Genomic DNA, 13,250 nt, shown 5'->3' on the forward strand with positions numbered 1-13,250 from the left:
GACAGCAGTCTGAGCTCCTGATGCTTTTGCATTTTGGAGGCAGTGAAGTGAGGCCCTCTGACAAAAATATCACCCAGTGTGTTTTTATTACCGCATAATCCATGCCTTTGCCACTTGTCCACATACCACTCTTTAATGCAAACCTCATGTCATTCTGCTCTTTTCAGGTCCTGATTAACTCTAAAATGCCCAGATTTTCAAAGCCAGTGGAGAAACAGATCCTTTCTAGTCAAGAATGTAGAAGGGGAGGGGAGAGGGCAGAGAGAAAGAGGGAAAAAGACCTTGAATCACTTACTGCTTGGAACTGATGAAATTAAAAAGAAAAAACATGGAAAGAATTGTGCTTCATTTGATGTCATCTGTGTGTAGAGATGAAACATTATTTGGTAACATAAAGTACACCATATGAAAATATATGAAGTACAGAATCAGTCTGTCAGTACCCTATTATTCTGGGCAGCCAACGGTGTCAGAAGCAAGGTTTTAAAAAAAAATTTGCTACTATCTGGAGGATGGAGAACCAAGGTTTCTGCTGCCTCTTGCATTTGCTGGGTGAATACTGACAAATGCAGTTGACTTGTATTAATTTTAAATCACTGCTCCATCAGGTAACCTCTTAGGAAACAGTTTGGGATTTTTCAGAAACACAGTAATCAGACAAGTCTTATTCCAGCTTACTTCCAAAGCCACACAAGACACAGTCTCTTCCTAAACAAAAGACCACAAGACTGAGAATTGAGAAGGTTCATTTCATGGGAGGCTTAGTAAGATTATTTTCAGGAAAGTAATCAAAGTTTCCATTTCAGTATCAGACAGGCTACTTGATTTTTCTGAGACATGAGCCTATTATCTGTGTGATCATCTAACACATCTGGTAGTTCTGGAGAATACTACAAAAGTTGTGGGATTCTGCACTGAGAATTTTTTCCCTCCTGTTGGTAGCTCAGACTGAGAGTTCACAGAATTCTCCATAAGGGAGCATCAGGAACAATGAGCTCTGTACCTACTTTCTGCAAAGATATACAATTTTTGCCTATATTAATACCACACTACACTAAAGATATGTAATAGTATGCTGCTTGACACAAAAATGGCAGCAAGCATCCAGCTGACAACCTAAGCCACTGCTGGCTTCCCCTGAGTCTCACTAAAGGAAATACAGAGGACAGCGTTGCTCATTCTACACCCACTGTTACACAAAACCAGTCAAATTTTTGCTGTGTTATGGCAGTGAACTTAACAGAGATAATTTTTCCTGAAAAAATTGTGCAGTCCAATCTATTATAAGATGTTTGGCATGATAAAAATCTGGAAGTTTGCCATTAAGTTGCAATAACTTCAGCAAGTAATGTTGATGGGATTTGAACATTAACTCACCAATGGAGAGTGCCAGTGCATTCGTAGAATCATCAGTGTAATGGATTCTGGCATTCCCTTCTTACCATCTTTACAAATGTCACTTTCATTCTATCGTAAATTAACCCCGATTTCTTCCAAAGCTCCAAAATAAGGCTTGCTTGCAATCAACCAGCCCCATCTACCTTGCTGCTGAATATATTACAGTAGGAAACAGGTACTAATAATATATAGACAAATCATTAAAGATCTATATTGGACATTCCCTAATAAACACAGACCTGATGAAGTATTATTAGGAATTTATTTTCTGTCCCTGGAAGGGAGCAACCAGAGGCAAAAAGTGTCCCAAGTAAAAGACAGCAGAGTTCTTCAGTTGCTGATCCGGTTAACACAATGTATTGGATCCCAATTTGATGCAAATCAGCAAAGGACCCTTAAAGTGAAACACATGACATCAGTGCACACTACTGATGGATCTGCCCTTAACCCTGCCCATTTAATATTGGAGGATTTCATCGCTTACTGAAGTGTAGTCTCCCATCCCTTTATCAATTATTCATTCTGGAGAGCAACCTTCTTTACGCAGTAGCAAGAAAATCTGTAGGTTAGATCTAATTTACTCTTTTAACCAGTTTACTCCAGTATCAAGTATTTAAATTGGCTTCACTGTGCTTTCATACGTTACAGCCATATATCAAAGGAATTTGTGCAAATGCCAGCTGAGCAGCCAGCTACATGTATCATGTATTCTGAGATTACACAGTTCCAAATGCCTTTGTAAAGCAAACCTTTCATGAATAAATCAGGAAATACCCTGATGCATGCTTTATGTAGAGCAAGGTATTCTATTTAGGTCACAGGAAGGTTCTGCCAGCTTTGCTAAAATGAACAAATCCCCAGTGTGTACTCTCACTCCACCACATTTCATAACAGAAGCAAACATCTCCCACTCAGTCACCACCATGCATTTGTGACTGCTGATGACCTTGCACTTGCTAAGCATTGGCTTGATCACTTGAAGCTCAAATAGCTTGAAAGCCAGAAGGCAAACTGCTCTGGTGCCTATGGCTGTTGTGTCCCAGGCAAGGATTAACAGTGGTAAAAAGATACAGATACGAATTAAAACTCTGCATCTTTCTTGCAGGAAAGAACCTAGAAGATGCACCTTTTGCAGAGGGCTGAGAGATGGCTGGGCAGCAGAGAGGTCAGGCAGCATAACACGCGATGCAGAGTTCTCAGTGCAGTTTGTGGTTCTTGTCCAGGGAGATGACAGATAGATGAGAATCAGCCCATTAAGTGCAGAATACCTAAACAGCAAACCCAAGCTATGCAGTCATCCATTTCCTCTGCCTTGAATTCAAGATGCTGTTGTTGGGCTGATCACTCTTCCTGCAGCGGAAATGTCTATGATAAGGTTCCAAGCATAAGGATTTGCAGATTTCCAGACAGGCTGAAATGATAAGTTATCTAGAGTGGAGGAACAAGAAACTAAATGCAGAGATTGCTTTCCCTTTGAAAGACCTGGCAGTAGACAGGGAAAATAGTTTAAAGAAGGAGAAAAAAAAAAAAAAAAAGAAACCAGAAATATGCTAGCAAAGTTAAGGGGAAATAAATCATAAATCACATCCTACCAAAGATACCAAACACAGAAGTTTTCTTTCTTCAAAGACATGGTTTTGAGAGTAAGGAAACAAGAGTCTCATATGAATAGATCAGAAGGTTTCCACAGAACATTCCCATCAGTGCTTGCAGAAGCATTTCCAACCACCTAAGAAACTTGCATGAGTGGATGAGGACAAAGACTGATGCCCTGCACGATGCTGCTCCCACTTTCCTTCCTACTTTAGCTGCTGACCATTTGGCTTATGAAGCCACCTAGCCAACATTTCCGACATGTGCAACATGCCACCCCCTCTCCTGGGCATCCTTCATGACTGTTTGCCTTCACTTCTTTCCTTCTTCCCTCCTTGCCTCTCTTCTCCAGCAGATCCCTGATTGCACAACACGTGTGCAGCCCACACTACTGCTTCACCCCCACCCCTCCACCTGCTGGCAGGCTTTGTGGCCAAGCAGAGGAAAACAGCAGGGTGGGACTGCAGTGACCTTGAGCAAAGTGAGATGCTTTTCTGGGCTTCAGTTTCCTCCTTGTAAAACGAAGGTTATGCTCACTGGTTCTGTAAAGCCCCTCAAAGCCTTTTGATGAAAGAGGCCACATAACACACAAGCATCATGATCAGTAAGCTACCAGCCCCTTGCAGAGCCTTCCCTGCCTCAAGACCCCATCAGGGCTCCCCTCTCAGAAAGGATTTTACTCCTTGGCAAACGGCTCTCTTACTACCTCACTGCAGCAATAGGTTGACCTGATTATCAGAGTCCAGCCCTGAAAGAAGGTATTGGAGTAATGCAGGCTGCTTTGTGTTAAGTCCAGTACTCTGCTTTCAGCATCATTTGCCAAAGCTTTCTGGTTGTTTAGAAATGTGTTGGCCTGTCTGTGTAAGAAGTATTGAAATAGATTAGTTACTGAAACAGCATGGTGGCCTGTGGAACATCTCCCTTCAACTAATGGGAAATCTTCAACCAGTGACACTCACAGCAGAGCGTAAATAAGTCCAGGACATTTTCTTAACTATCCCAGGCTCTTTTTAGATCACAGCAGAGAACAGCAAGAGAAAACTTCTCTTTGTACCACTGATGTCTGTTTCATGCCTTTCATGCTTTTCCTTGATGTAAATTCAACCTGGATCCAGTCTGCGGACATCATCAAGACTGAAGAAAAAAATAAAACAAGTGAGGACAGGAACAAAGTGAAGAAAAAGTAAACCCCAAGGATTTTAAGAGAACAACAAGGGGGAAAGTCTGAAATTTGAGGCTGTTAAAAATAAACCAGGACCAGGACAAAAAAATGAACAACATTGATACAATTAGAGGGACAGTACCAACTTAGCCATAGCTATGATATTAAAATAAGTTTACCTTTAACTTTTTTGCCTCAGAACAACTGGGGGTTCCTATCACACTCTAAGACATACATTTTGGAACAACAAAGGCAATGCAAGCCACACAAATCATGGAAAAAATAAAATATATTTTTTTGCAGAATCCTTGGTTTTCTTTTTAATTAACACATTTAAAGGGTATTTTTTTATGCCTTTCTGAGTCTCCAGAGCATACTTGGGAAATGTTTCCCAGCTTCACAGTAGGCGCTAAAAACATGCCTGTTTCAAAATGTAAGCCAAGATGCTCAGGTTTCCAGGAAGTAGATCCTGACAAGAAACACCAAATATCAGGAGACTCATGATAAAATCACTAGTGCCAACAATGCTGCACGTTAAGGTTTTTTAAAATTAATATTACCTCAGGGATTAGCAAATGGTCCCAAACTAGACACACTGTGACCGAAAAACACTCTCAGGGCATTAATCTTCTCACTAATGATTAGCAATTTGTATTCTAATGGGGCCTGTAGGACCTAGGCAACATTGAGGTCCCGTTGTTCCAGGGCAGCGTGTGCACACAGTGGGGACACAGAGCAGGCTTACTGATAAACAAGGCAGACTAGGAGTCCAAAGGGAAACCAAGGCACACATAGTCACACTGTCTTGCCAGAGATCACACAGCAGGTCTGTATTCTAGTCTCATGGAGACCAAAAATAAATACATAGTGCTCTTCGGGCTCAGGGAAGATTTTAATTACTGTCAAACTAAACTAAGATAAAAAGAATATAGGCTGAGTGTGTATATTCTTCACAGATAAGTTGAACACCAGCTGAGATGAGGAACAGAATTCCCTCAGGAGTAATTTCTTGTTAATTGCACAACTTCAGGCACTTTCTTGGAAGTCCTTATAAATTGCAGACATAAATTGTTACAGGAGGGTCACAGCTTCTTCTGAAGCATCAAGAGCTCTCACTGGTGGAGAGTACAACAAGGGATATTGGCTATCCATTGACATTTCTTAAAGATGTCAAGATGCCAATGAGAAACTGTGAGATGCTACTGTAAGATCTCTCTCGTAGCAAGATGAGACTTGCATTTGGCCAAGCAGCCCTAGTTCAGATCTTACTCTTATTTCACACAGATGTGATCCCACTTTTGTAATCCTGCCTGTGACCTACATGAGAGTGGATGAAGGCCATACAGATCACACTAATCAAGGAACAGTTGAATAATATGTCAACAGATGATGCCACATACATTTTAAATAAATATATCTCTCAACGTTTAAATAGCACATACTTTCACATACACACAGAGCTACATTTTTGTAGCAGGGATGATAATACAGTCCCTTTTACTAAGAAAGAAAATAAATTTCAGTGTATTTAAAATCACTGTTCCACACGTATTCTTCATTAATATTTACTCCCGCTCAAGCTTTTGGAAAATTATATGGGACCAACCATTCCTACATACTTCCATACTTCTGAGAGACTTTTAAGGAATTTCTGGGAATTGGGTCTTTCAATTTTTTCAAGTCTTTGCAGAGGTATCTTTTGTCTACAGCTTAGATGTGTTGGCCTGGTTGTTTATTTATGGTGTGTAACCCTATTTGTGCTCTTTCAGTTCAGCAGTGGAAATGGAAATCTCTCCATGTTCCCAAGCATTCATCTTGAACAAGTCTACCAGGAAAGACATGCTCCCTGGCCTGACTGAACAGAAATATGTGAAGTGTATCACAGCTGGAAGTCACTTTTTGCTGACATAGTAATATTTAGCTGATAGTCAACTTTGATTCTTGATGGACACAAATCCTCCCCCAGCTGCCCTGAAGTCAACACTGCACCAATAAGGACGATTGAGACCCTTGCCTATTTTCTAGTGACCTGTCCCTCACGTATACTGTACTGCTATGGTCCAGGCTGCTGTGGAAGGTAGGTAAGCCAGAAGACTATCTTCTGCTTGATCTTACATAAGGAAGCAGAAGATATGTGCATTCTTGCCCCAGAGCAAGGCCAAAGCAAACATCAAAGCAAAGCAGACCAGAAATTGTTAGCTTTCATGGTCAGATCTTTAGCAGATGTAAAAATCTCCACCAGCTTCTGTGGAGAACAATGGAGGCAAGTAAAACAACTCCCTGCAGGGTACAAATGGGCAGAAACAGTTCTTGTGTATTTTTATGGCTTTTAAAAGTCACTGAAATACATGTCTGTCCTCTAATGCACACACAAGCTACTTATTTTTACAAAACCAATGAATAACTTGTAGGTGCGAAAGTTATGACCTTGCCTTCTGTGTTTGCCTTCTGACTACTGTAGTGAGGCACTCAGGCTGGAGCTGCAGTCCCTTACATCTGCTCTGTCCTATCAGGGATGTTGGGTGGCACCTTGTTTGTCGATGGGATATTAAATAATTGCATGCATTGATGTTAGATAAAAACAAGGATCATACAGGAATGGCAAACAGATAGTTTTCCCAGCATCTTTAAGAGCTTTTTGAAATAGAAGTCACATGTGAAGCACCTTGCCTGTCAAAATTTCCTTCACTTCGATGTTGAGCTGCTATCCTGCATGGACAGGACAGGTATCGTGAGTGCCACAAAGAGCAAACACCCTTTACTCCCCGCCAGCTTTCTGGTGAGCTGAGGGCTGGTTTCCCATGAGAAAATAGTGTCACTGGACACAGGCGTTTTCAGCAGCAAGGGCTGGACTGAGCGGTGTGCGAGGCAGGTGGGCTCTGAGTCTGCCTGGCCCAGGGTGCATGTGAGTAAATCCTTTCGTCTGAGACAAATCCACTGGCTCCAGTGGGTGCTGATCAGGACCAGCGTCAGCACAGACAACAGCCTTCCTGCTTTCATTCCTTCCTTCCTTCCTGGGCCACAGGCAGCAGGAGTGAGAAGCAGAGCTCCAAACATCCCTGTAGGGCTCCTGCTGTGCCCTTTTGCTTTAAAACAGATCTAGATGTTTTTGGCAGATTGTTTCACTTCAAGTAGGATGCTGCCCAGCAGAAGAGCTCTTCATGAAAAAAATTAAACTTCAGCTTGTTCTAACCAGTACCTCAAGTTTTATTTTTTTTCAGCTGACAGTACCTGCAGTGGAAAGTGTCAGGTACCCCTAACAAGCGACTAAGATGGGCAACACTGAACTTCACAAACAGGCTGCCTGACAAGTCTTCCCCATCAACACACACTACAGATTCAGCATTCAAATGACCAGGGAAGCTGACTCCATTGACATCTGGCTCCTGTTTCAGCACATTAATTATCCTCTTGGGTTCTCCCATCTTCAGCTGCTTCCACACAGATGCCATCTCATCATTTATCTGCTCCAACATTTTACCCCATCCTGAACAACTGAACTCTTCTCTTCTTGCATGGCATTCCTGCTTCAGCAGATGCATTAACACTGCCAAACAAGCCTACCCCATCAGTGTCTGTCTCAGCAATGTCTTCAGAGTGCACGGTGCTAATGAAGAATACACTATTTTGTTAACACGTGGATTCCAGGGCGCAGCTGCATCACAGTAGGTTCTACCCAAAATGATAAACGGATCACTGAGACAGAACGCCCATTATCAACAATTTCAAAAGAATAATGGGACACAGCTTATGCTGTCATGCAGAAAGCTTATTGTGGTTTTGGGACAGCTAGAGACAGTGTGAAGACTTGCAAATGCAACATGTCCTGGGAAGCATTCAAGGCCAGCTGGGCTTAGAGAATCTGACATTCACCGTGATATGGAGTATGAAAGACTGTGCTTGAAAATAATCTGAGAATAACCTACAAGCAAGTAAGTGAGGCAGCATGGATCATTAGATGTGGGAATGAAACATAAATCAGGATCCCTATTGTCATCTCCTGTGCATGGCCTGGGCTCTCTGCTATCTCATTAGAGCAGGGAGCTGCAGGTGGCTATGCATTTTAGAGTGTTGTTGCTGTGACTTTGGAAACCTAAGTGAAGTCTCCTCCAAGGGACTGACAGTGGGCTCGTTTGCATTTTGACAGAGCAAGGTCAATGGCTGGAGTCTTTTCTGGAGCTCAGGCATTCAAATAAGTTGCTTGTGCCAACAGCTCTCTACATCTCAGGATCAATAAGCCTAGTAAGATTCCTGGGCTTGGCAACAGCTCCATTATAATTGCAAAAACAACAGCTTTCATCAATAAATCAGCCTAACAAGTAACGTCTAGGACATCCCATCAAGAGTGCTTCTGATGATGCAGCAAGTTGTTTCCTTCACTGCACAGTTACAGAGTACACAACATAATACTCCTGCTACATCACAATAGACATGTCCAAGTGTTTTGGACACTGGAGTATGCAGAAGAACTCACAAGTGCTTCAGCAAATCACAAGTGGCAAATTATTTTTCTTTACAATATCCACAAGGTTTTAGCACATTAGCAGCCTGTAACAGCTTTACAAGGAAAAATTGTTAGCCATGTACTTCTTACTCCTTATAGTGGCTAACAAGTGGTGAAATGGTGACATAGCACTCTCAATCCCAAAATCAGAATTAAGACACAGAACACAAAGAAAAAGCTTCAACCTGCAGATATCAACCTGCTGTATACCAGCATTATCAAGGGAACAAGACATCACTAGCCTGTATCATTACTATGTACTGTGTCTGTTTACTGATGCTTCAGTCATGCAACTTAGCAGACAGTTTTATAATCACAGAACAACCTTTTGTTCTATTGCCATGTTACTTACAGCTCAGATGTGGAATATTAGGTGGTTATTTTATGCCATATTTGCCTGATATTGATTCACAGACTTGAGCTTGGAAATAAAAGGTGACTAACAAACAAGAGTCAACATTAGGCTTCTTGGTTATAAGTGGCAGGCTGTATTATTAGACTGATTTTCAGGAATTCTGTCCATCAGTAGGTATCCATAAAAGCCTGCTTAATGTCTTTCTGGATTAGGTATTACTCTTTTGGGAAGTTATTTTTTAGTCCAGACTAGACCAAAAGTGTGACCGTAACACATGTTCACTGCAACTTCCTTGCAATTTTGTTCCTTTTAAAATTTGGAAAGCCCTAAACCACTAGACAAGTGCCTTAATGCAAGACCTTGGGGAAGTCTTTCCATTCCTATGGAAAAAAAAATATCTATCTACTCCTTCCTTTCACCTGTAATGTCTTTATTGAAGAAAGTTCACTTTAACCACCGTACCTGATTTTTCCAGTCAGAAAATCTGGAACAATGAACGTTTATCCTCAGGGGAGGAGGATAAGAATAATAGAATCACAGAATGATTGAGTTGGAAGAGACTTCTGGACATCATCTAGTCCAACCCCCTGTTAAAACAAGTTCACCTACAGCAGGTTGCAAAGAATTGTATCCAGGCAAGTTTTGAATATCTCCAGAGAAGGAGACTTGAAAGACTCTCCAGGGAGCCTGTTCCAGTGCTCTGTCACTGCCAAATCAAAGAAGTGTTTCCTCATATTCAGATGGAACTTCCTGTCTTTCAGTTTGTGCCAGTTACCCCTTGTCCTGTTGCTGAGCACCACTGAAAAGAGCCTGGTCTCATCCTCTTGACATCCACCCTTAAGATATCTGTAGACATTGATAAGATCCCCCCTCGGTCTTCCCTTCTCCAGGCTACACAGGCCCAGCTCTCTCAGCCTTTCCTCACAAGGGAGATGCTCCATCCCCTCATCATCTTCACAGCGCTCTGCTGGACCCTCTCGAGTTGTCTCTCTCCAACTGGGGAGCCCAGCACCCAACACAGCACTCCCGATGTGGCCTCACCAGGGCAGAGCGGAGGGGGAGGACAACCTCCCTTGACCTGCTGACTGCACTCTTCCTAAATGCCCCCCAGGATCCCACTGGCCCACCAGGGCACACTGCTGCCTCACGGGCAACTTGCTGTCCAGCAGCACTCCCAGGTCCTTCCCCGCAGAGCTGCCTTCCAGCAGGTCACCCCCAGCCTCTGCTGGTGCGTGGGGTTGTTCCTGCCTCAGTGCAGGGACTTACACTTGCCTTTGCTGAACTTCATGAGGTCCCTCTCCACGCAGCTCTCTGGCCTGTCCAGGTCTCACTGAATGGCAGTGCAGCTTTCTGGTGTGTCAGCCACTGCTCCCAGTTTGTGTCACCAGCAAACTTGCTGAGGGTACACTCGGTCCCTTCATCCAGGTCACTGATGAGTAAGGTGAGCCAAACCGGACCCAGCACTGACCCCTGGGGAACACCCCAAGCTACAGGCCCCCAGCTGGACTCTGCACCGTGGATCCCAACCCTCTGAGCTCTGCCATTCAGCCAGTTCCCAATCCACCTCACTGTCCACCACCCAACCCACACTGCCTGAGCTTACTTGTAAAAATGTTGCTGGAGACAGTGTCAAAAGCCTTGCTGAGGTCAAGGTAGACAACATCCGCTGCTTTCCCCTTGTTTACCCAGCTGGTCATTCCACCACAGAAGGGTACCGGGTTTGTCAGGGATGATTTTCCTTTGGTGAATCCATGTTGGTTTTTCCTGATTACCTTCCTTTCCTGCACATGCTTAGAGATGACATCCAGCATGAGCTGTTCCATCACCTTCTCAAGGAGGGAGGTGAGTCTGACTATCCTGTAGTTTCCTGGGTTGTCCTTCTTGTCCTTTCTGAAGGCTGGAGTGATACTAGCTTTCCTCCAGTCCTCAGGCACCTCTCCTGTTCTCAGGTTGGAGAACTTTAAACAGGTGGAATGCACATATATCCATGGGACCTGATGGGATGTACCCAGAAGTGCTGAGAGAGTAGATCAATGTCATTGTAAGGCTGTCCATGCATATCCCTGAAAGGTCATGGAGATCAATGGAAATTCCCAAGGACTGTACGAAAGCAAATGTCACTCCTGTTTTCCAGAAGGGCAAGAAGAAGGATCCAAGGAATGGCAGGCCAGTCATCCTCAGCTCAATCCCTGGGAAGAAAATGGAGCAAATCCTCCCAGAAACTGTTTCCAAATACATTAAGGAGAAGAAGGAGACTGTGTTTAGGCAGCAAGGATTTTTAAACAGGAAATCAATCCTGACCAACATGCAATGAAATGAGTGGTTCAGTGGATGAAGGGAGTGCAGTGTATGTTTTTTTATCTGGCCTTTCACAAGGCTTCCAGCACTGTGTCCCATAATATCTTCATGGGAAAACTCATGACATACAGGGTAGATAAATGGCCAGCGAGGTGGACTGAATGCTGGCTGGGCTGCTGGGCTGAGAGGGCCATCATCAGCGGCACAAAACCCAACTGGAGGCCAGCCACCAGTAGTCTGCCCCATGGGTTTATGCTGCAGCCAATACTGAGGCACAGTGCACTTTCAGCTTGTTTAAAGATGATGCTAAACTGGGAATAGTGGATGACACACCAGATGGGTGTGCTGCCATTCAGAGGAACCGTAATGGGCTGGAGAAATGGGCTGACAGGAGCATCATCATGTTCAACAAAGGGAAGAGACAAGTCCCCCACCTGAGTAGGAATAGCCCCCTGCATGCTAGGGGCCATCTGGCTGAAAAGCACCTTGACAGAGAAGGATCTGGAGGTCCTGGTGGATGCCAAGCTGTCTATGAGCCACTAACATGCTGTTGTGGCAAAGGCATCCAGTGGGATCCTGAGCTGCTTTAGAAGGAGCATTGCCAGCAATTCAAGGGAGGTGAACCTTCCCCTCTACTCAGCCATGTGGAAACACATCTGGAGTGCTGGGCTTTTCAATACAAGAGTACAGTTAGCGGAGCAAGTCAAGTGGTGGGCTCCACACGACAAGATACAGGCACATACCGAGGAGAGTTTTTAAATGATCATGAAGATGATTACAAGACTGGAGTATCAGTCACACAGGAAGATGACAGGAAGATGTTGAGAGAGCTGGGATGTTCACCCTGAAGAAGAGAAGGCTAGGTGAGGACCTTACCAATGTGCATAAATAACTGACCAGAGGCTGTAAAGAAGACAGAGACAGCTTATTCTCATGCCCTCTCCTGAAAAGGCAAGAGGCAATGGACACAAATTAAAACACAGGAAATTCCATTTAAATGTCATAAAAACCTTTTTTACTGAAAGATTTGTAAAACACTGGAGCAGGTTGCCCACAGAGGTCATAGAGTCTTCTTCCCTGGAGACATTCAGAACTGGACTGAAGAAGTCCTGAGAAATTTGCTTTAATTGACCCTGCTTTGAAAAGGGAGTTGCCTAGACAATATCCAAAGATGCCTTCAATTTCAACCATGCTGTGATTCTGACTGTTAGCAAGACTATACTTCATACCTAATTTTCCAGCTGGGTAGATGCCAGCATGAAGGGTTTCACAGTCATTGCTAAAGACTGACTTCACTCTTTCCAGGGCTTGGTTATGTTAAAAAAGGAAATTAGACATATAAACTTGCAAAGGTCTCAAAGATTCAGCATTAAGATGGAGAAAGGGAGAAGGAAGGGAGAACCAAACATTCATTCCAATTCAGTTTGAGTGTGCCCTTATGGGAGACCATGAAGGTTTCTGAAACATGCCAACTTCAAATCATCATCTGCACTCATCATCACAGGTTCAAAAGTTATTCTAGTCTGTACCATAGGCATCACCCCCTGATTTGAGATGTCTTCGGGAGAGCCAGATACTTGCCCATTCTGCATCTAAGTTACCAGAAAAAGACGTTTGTGCATTCCGGTCTTCTTGGAGCTGGGTTCCTCACAGCTCTAGGAGACTTCTAACAGAAAACACTGACACTCCTACGCCCTGGCTCACCTGAGAAGTAAAAATGGGACCTTTCATGGCCCATGAGTCAAACAAGTTCAGATTAATGTGGCTGTTCACTGCATTCACGTCCGTCAGTAAAACTGTTCCAATGCTAGCAGCAATGCTGGTAACATTCAAACAATCTGGAGCTCTTTTTGATATTAAGACACTTAATTCTTGGCTGTTCAGCAGCTGATGAATTGATCCCTCTACCAGTGTGCATGTTCATGTGGCCCTTGTTAACC

Source organism: Falco punctatus (assembly GCF_963210335.1).
Source record: "Falco punctatus genome assembly, chromosome: Z".
NCBI lineage: Eukaryota > Metazoa > Chordata > Aves > Falconiformes > Falconidae > Falco > Falco punctatus.